The following is a 7,779-nucleotide window of genomic DNA, read 5'->3' as shown; positions in this document are numbered from 1 at the left end:
CCACCAAACCAGCATTGTAGGATATGCTAAAGGAACCGCTTTAAGAAGATGAAAGAAAGAGTGCGAAAGAGAGGAACATAGGTATGAACATGGCAATGAATAATTACCTTTCAATAATAACCTTAAATGTAAATGGAATAAGTGCCTTAATAAAGGACATAGGGTAACTGGATGAATATGAAAAGAGGATCTACACATATGCCATCTAGAAGAGACCAACTCAGAACAAAATACCTATACCGACTGAAAGCAAAAGATTGGAAAAAAATATTCCAACCACATGTACAGAAGAAAAAATACTTAGTGTAGCAATACTTATATCAGACAAAAAAGAAACACAGAGGCCATAAAAAAAGACACAGAAAGACACTTCCTGATGCTCAAGGAAAGAATCCATCAAGGAGACATAAATATTGTAAATATAGATGCACCAAACATAGGAGCACCCAAATATATAAGAAAAATCTTGGAGAACTTTAAGGAAGATATCAATGGCAACACACTAATAGTAGGGGATTTTAACACCCCACTGTCAACAATGGATAGATTTTTCTAACAAAATATAAACAAGGATATTGTGGAACTAAAGGACACATCAGATTAAATAGACTTAACTGATCTGTATGAAAACTTTTATCCCAAAGAAGCAAAATATACATTCTTTTCAAATACACATAGGACATTTTCAAACATAGACTATATGATAGGGCACAAAACAAGCTTCACAAATTGAAGAAAATTGAATTCAGAGGCACCTGGCCGAATTTGGGTGGCGGTGGGCAGCATTTCCCATGCAAGCCTCCAGAATTATAAGGCTGTGTGCAGAGATTTGAAAAATGGCAACAAATGAAAGTGTCAGCATCTTTAGTTCAGCGTCCTTGGCTGTGGAGTACGTAGATTCACTTTTACCTGAGAACCCTCTGCAAGAACCATTTAAAAATGCGTGGAACTATATGTTGGACAATTACACAAAGTTCCAGATTGCAACATGGGGCTCCCTGATAGTTCACGAGGCCCTTTATTTCTTGTTCTGTTTACCTGGGTTTTGGTTTCAATTTATACCTCACATGAAGAAGTACAAAATTCAAAAGGATAAACCAGAAACATGGAAAACCAGTGGAAATGCTTTAAAGTACTTCTCTTTAATCACTTTTGTATCCAGCTTCCTTTGATTTGTGGAACTTATTATTTTGCAGAGTATTTCAATATTCCTTATGGTTGGGAAAGTATGCCAAGATGGTATATGCTTTTAGCAAGATGCTTTGGTTGTGCGGTGGTTGAGGACACCGGGCACTATTTTCTATGTAGACTCTTACACCACAAAAAATCTATAAATATATTCATAAAATTCATCATGAGTTTCAGGCTCCATTTGGAATGGAACATGAATATGCACTTCCCATGGAAACCCTGATTCTTGGAACTGGATTTTTCATTGGAATCATTCTTTTATGTGATCATGTAGTTCTTCTTTGGGCCTGGGTGACCATTCATTTGCTAGAAACTATCAATGTCCACAGTGGTTATGACATTCCTTTCAACCCTTTAAACATCATCCCATTCTATGCTGGTTCTCGGCACCATGATGTCCACCACATGAACTTCATTGGAAACTACGCATCAACATTTATGTGGTGGGATCGACTTTTTGGAACAGACTCTCAATTTATTGCCTACACAGAAAGGATGAAGAAGACTGAGAAAAAGACTGAATAAATATTTATGTAACACTTCCTGAAGATGTACATTTTCCTGAATTAAAACTAGTAGCTAACATTGCCTCTGGGGAGCAGAAATAAGCATAGGTCTCATATGCTGAATGATAAAAGTTAACAACCTTTGTCTTTCTGGTAGGAACTTTTTTCTACCTTCCATTCAAGTTCTGTATGTGTAGAAATAAGTAAGGAAGTCTCAACACCATGTTGCTAACCTTACAAAGAGGTTTTAAGTAATAGAAGAGCTATGTCTTGTTCCCTCCAGTAACACCTTGGGCCTGAAATTGATACTTGTCTTTCAATATTTTAAATATACAGTGACCATTTGAAAAACTCTTTAATAGTGGATGATGCGCTCATGTGGAACTTTAAACATTTTTTGGAGTTTGCCTAAAGATCAAAATATCATGGGGTGAATGGCATCGACTGATCCAGTGTGGATGAGGCTGCAAAAATCAGAGCTGGCCAGCACCGTGAGTTTCCACTCTGGTCTGCAGCTGAACAGTTTGGGGTGATTTCTGCTGTTTTGGGAAATCCTTATGGGTCCCAATCTACTACTGGCATCTAGGTATTTCTGAATTGATATAAGTGGAATATTTTAGTCTAAAAGTTTCCATGTTCCTTGAATTTTTTTAAAAAATGAAGCTTTATTTATGCTATTTACCCATTAATTTTTGAAAATCAGTTTTTTATTACACTTAAAGCTGTATCTTGAAATTTTGTGAACTGATTTGTACTTGCACTTTGAGCTATTAAAATAAATGTGTTTTTCCTGTCTGATTACCTGGTTTCCAGTTTTGAACATCAGCTGTCACCTTTTATTTTATTCTTATGAGGAAAAGTACAGAAATCATTAAATTATTAAGTTTTGTAATAAAAGGAATGATTTTATTTAAAAAAATTGAATTCATATCAAGCATTTTTTAGACCAAATGGTCTTGAAACAGAGACCAACCTCAAGGGAAATACTCAAAAATATTCAAATTCATGGAGACTGAATAGTATGCTGTTAAACAAAAAATGGGTTAATAATGAGATCAAGCAAGGAATTAAAAAATTTCTGGAAACAAATGAATATGAACACACAATAGTACCAAACCTGTGGGACACAGCAAAGGCACTTCGGAGACTGACGTGCCACAGACCTACCTAAATAAGATAGAAATATTTCAAATAAACTACCTAACCCTAAATCTACAAGAACTGGAGGAACAACAACAAACAATGCCTAGAGCAAGTAGAAAGAAGGGAATAATCAAGATCAGAGCAGAATTAAATGACACAGAGACTAAAGAACAATTCAAAATATCAATAAATCCAGAAAGTGGTTCTCTGAAAGGATAAACAAAAATTGACAAGCCTTTAACCAGACTCATCAAGAAAATGAGAGAGGACCCAAATAAAGTAAAAAATAAAAGAGGAGAGATTATAATTTATACCACACAAATAAAAAGAATTGTAGAAAATTACTATGAACAACTATATGCCAAAAAATTGAACTCCTACCCTTTGGTAGGGTAAAATGGACAAATTGCTGGAAAAATATAATTTTCCAAGAATGAATCAAGAAGAAGCATAAAGCCTGACCAGACCAATAACAATTGGGGAAATCAAAGCAGTAATCAAAAAACTCCCAGCATACAAAAGCCCTAGACTGGATGGCTTCACAGGAGAATTTTAGGAAACATTTACGGAAGTGTTAATGCCTGTCCTTCTCAGACTATTTCAAAAAATCCAAGAGGGAAGACTCTCAAACTCTTTTTATGAGGCCAGCTTCATCCTAATTCCAAAACCAGACAAAGATACAACAAAGAAAGGAAACTATGGGCCAATATTGCTGATGAATAAAGATGCTAAAATTTCCCACAAAATATTGGCAAACCTCATACACCAATAAATTAAAAAATCATACATCTTGATCAAGTGGAATTCATTCCAGGGATGCAAGAATGGTACAGTATTCACACATCAATAAACATAATATATCACAAAAACAAAAGGAAAGACAAAAATCACATGACCATATCCGTTGAAGCAGAAAGAGCATTGATAAGGTACAGCACCCATTTATGATAAAAACACTCTGAAATGGAATGGCTGCCATGAACAAAGAAACAAACAACAAGTGTTGGAGAGGTTGTGGGGAAAAGGGGACTCTAGTTCACTGTTGGTGGGATTGCAGACTGGTACAACCACTATGGAAAGCAGTATGGAATTTTCTAAGAAAACTAAAAATGGATGTGCCTTTTGACCCAGCAATTCCACTATTAGGAGTATATCCTAAGAACCCTGAAACACCAATCCAAAAAAACCTATGCACCCCGATGTTCATAGCAGCACAATTTACAATAGCCAAGAGTTGGAAGCAATCTAAATGCCCATCGGTCAATGACTGGATCAAAAAACTATGGTACATTTACACAATGGAATTCTATGCTGCAGAAAGGAAGAAGGAGCTCCCACCCTTTGCAACATCATGGATGGAACTGGAAAGCATTATGCTGAGTGAAATAAGCCAGGCAGTGAAAGACAAATGCCATATGATCTCACCTTTAACAGGAATCTAAACAACAAAACAAACAAGCAAGCAAAATGTAACCAAAGACACTGAAATACAGAACGTGCTGACAGGGTCCAGAGGGTAGAGGGGAGAGAATTACAGGCGAAAAGGGGAAGGACTCACATGAACAAGTATAAAGGACACATGGACAATAACTAAGGTGGGGGGCAGAGATGGGAGGGAGGTGGGGAGCACTGGGGGGGGGCAGGGCTGGGAATACAAGAAAGAAAACTGTACTTGAACAAGAGTTAAATGAAATAAAAAAAGGAAAAAAAACACTCTGCAACGTGAGAGAAGAAGCATACCTCAACATAATAAAGGCCATGTACAGGAAACCTACAGCCAATCTCAAACTCAATGGGCAAAAACTAAGAGCTTTCTCACTAAGATCACTAACAATAAAAGGGTGTTCACTTTCACCACTTCTATTCAACAGAATATTGGTTGTTCTACCCACAGTGATCAGATAAGAAAAAGTAATAAATGTCTTACAAATTGGAAAGGAGGAGGTAAAACTGTTATTGTTTGCAGATGACATAAATGTGCACAGAGAAAACTGTACAGACTCTACCAAAAAACACTTGGCCTAATAAGTAAGTTTGGCAAAACAGTGGAATACTGTCTCAATATTCAGAAATTAAAGGCATATTTTATATCAACAATGAAATAATAGAATCAGAAATCACGAGAAGGATCCCATTTACTGTAGCAACAAGAAAAATAAAATACCTAAGAACAAACCTAACCAAGGAGGTAAAAACCTGCACTCAGAAAACTACAGAACATTGAAAGCAATTTAAGGAAGACACAAGTAAATGGAAGCATATACCATGTTCATGGATTGGAAGAATTAACATCATCGAACTGACCATACTATCCAAAGCAATTTATAGATTCAACACACTCTCTATTAAAATATCAATGACATATTTCACAGATATGGTACAAACATTTCAAAAATTTACATGGAACCAAAAATGACCTTGAATAGCCACAGCAATTTTAAGAAGAAAGAACAAAGAAAGAGGGATCACAATACCTGACATCAAACTATATTACAAGGCCACTATAATCCAAACACTATGGTAGTGGCATAAGAACAGAAATATAGATCAATGGAACAGAACAAAGAGCCCAGAAATAAACTCATGTCTCTGTGGTCAATTACTATTTGACAAAGAGGGCAGATGCATAAAATGGTGTAAAAATAGCTTCTTCAACAAATGGTGTTGGGAAATCTGGACAGCTACATGCAAAAAAACCCCCCAAAAACGCGACTTGAACCACCAACTTACATCATATACAAAAATAAACTCAAGATGGATAAAAGACTTAAATGTAAATTGTAACACCATAATAGTCCTAGGGGAAAACGTAGGCAGAAAAATTTTAAATATTCCACACAGAAATATTTTCATCAGTATGTCCCCTTGAGCAAGGTACATAAAGGAAAGAATAAACAAATGGGACTTCATCAGATTAAAAAGATTATGCATGGCTAAAAAAATTAACAATATAAAAGGGGAACCAACCATATGGGAAAATATGTTTTCCAATGATGCCCTGGAGAAAATATATACAGAACTTACTTGGGTCCACATCAGGAAGACAAACATCCTATATTTCAAAATGGGCAAAGGGCCTAAACTGACACTTCTCTAAGGAGGATATATAGAGGGCCCAGAGACATATGCTAGGATACTCAGAATCACTAGCCATCAGAAGGCTTCAAATTGAAACCATAATTAGATACCACTTCACGTAGGTTAGAATGGCCATCACAACCAAATCAACAAACAAGTGCTGACAAGGCTGTGGAGAAAATGGAACCCTAGTACACTGTTGGTAAGAATGCAGACTGTTGCAGCCACTGTGAAAAACATGCAATTTCCTCAAAAAACTCAAACTGTAACTGCCTTTTGACCCAGGTAAATCCACTGCTGGAATTATATCCTAACAATCCTGAAACAGCAATTTAAGGTATGGATCATATTAACATGGGATCATTGTTCAGCCATGTTAAACTGCGAACTCTGTGGTCACCAGCCCGGGAGAATGGAGAGGTGCATTGTTGTCACTGGCTGGGGTTTGGGCTAGACTGAGAGGCAGGCTTTCTGGAGAAGTTTTTTTTGGAAAGTGGACTGAGGTGTTCTCCTGCAACGGCAGCTTGGATTGCTTCCCACTCAGCCTGGCAGAGATCCAGAGGATGGGCAGAAGCATTTGAGTTCCACCACAGGACTGGAAGGACCATGCCAGATACCACAGGACTCAGGCAGCTTGGCGGGTGCCTGGGCACCCGCACCCCAGTCTGGTAGCCTGGAGGGCTGTGTGTGGGCCTGTGCCCCAGCTCACAGAGAGGTCCTGATGTAACCAGAAAAACCAGTTTGTACAGTTTGAAACCTCAAGGGAAGGATTTTTTTTTCTTGAGTAACTTTTTTTTTTTTTTAGTAACCTTATATTTTTAAATTTTATTATTGCGGATGAGCAGGAAGATGGCAGCGGAGTAGGACAAAGGATTTCGCTTCCCTCCACACGCTGGAGAAAAACCCGGCTGATCTTCTGAGGAGCGCAGTGGATACTCAACAGGGACCCAGCATATAGGAAAGCAGGACTCCAGAAAGTGTAACAGACACTGAATGACCAGAGGTTGAGGAGAGGAGATGACCACATATCAACAAGTTACGAGGGAACTGCTCAGAGGCTGCAGGCCCTCCGCAGGGCTGCACCGGGGCCCTGGCTGGGTCGCCCAGGTCTCTGAGAGCCTAGGGCAGACAAAAACAACCCTGGGAGAGAACTAGTTACCGGCACCCTCCCTATCCGGCAGGGCGCAGATTGGACACACCAGGAGAAATTGGTTTGCCTGTACTGGCAGAGAGAGGAGTGGGCATTGGGAAGCAAACCAGAGAGCTCTGATAACCCATGGAGTCAGGCTGTGGTTGCCCCTGAGTTCCCGGTAGCACGGGACCTGAGCCGGTGCTCCCACAGTCTTGGGGAGCTGCCGGATACTGGCAGGGCCACTGGAAGAGCACCAGTCACCAGCTCCATCCCTACCCAGAAGGGCACAGACTGAGAAGCACCATGAGTCAGGCTGTGGCTAACTGCTTGGGGAACTGACAGTCTCCGTGGTTCCCAGTAGCCCGGGACTTGAGCCAGTGCTCCCACAGTCTGGAGAGCTGTGGGCTACTGGCAGAGCCCATGGAAGAGCTTCAGTCGCCAGCTCCCTCCCTACCCAGCCAGCGCAGACTGAGAAGCACCTGGAGTCAGGCTGTGGCTGCTGGCTTGGGAGAATTGTAAGTTGCCCTGTGTGTTCAGCCACAGCACTGGGAAAGGTACAAGCCAAAGCCTGTGAGACCAGGAAAGCCTGGCTGGGAGCCTGCACCCTCACGCCAGGCCAGGGCTGGGAAGCCTGGGGAAAACCTGATCTCAGTGGGGCACGGGAGAGCAGTGCCAGTCTGGATCCTGGGAGGGCACTGGCGAGACCAGTTGAGTTCACCCAGAGGGGAA

At 40.0% G+C, this 7,779-nt stretch overlaps 1 pseudogene; it reads left to right on the top strand.

Moving 5' to 3' along the window:
• The first annotated feature begins 754 nt into the window (after positions 1–754).
• Positions 755–2,371, top strand: LOC118975886 (methylsterol monooxygenase 1-like; annotated as a pseudogene).
• The last annotated feature ends 5,408 nt before the right edge of the window (positions 2,372–7,779 follow it).

The sequence above is a fragment of the Sturnira hondurensis genome, unplaced genomic scaffold, assembly GCF_014824575.4.
Source record: "Sturnira hondurensis isolate 20B ecotype Veracruz unplaced genomic scaffold, ASM1482457v3 Scaffold0001538, whole genome shotgun sequence".
NCBI classification, from domain to species: Eukaryota; Metazoa; Chordata; class Mammalia; order Chiroptera; family Phyllostomidae; genus Sturnira; species Sturnira hondurensis.
The sequence above is the reverse complement of the archived record's forward strand: the minus strand, read 5'-3'. Positions and strand labels throughout refer to the sequence as shown.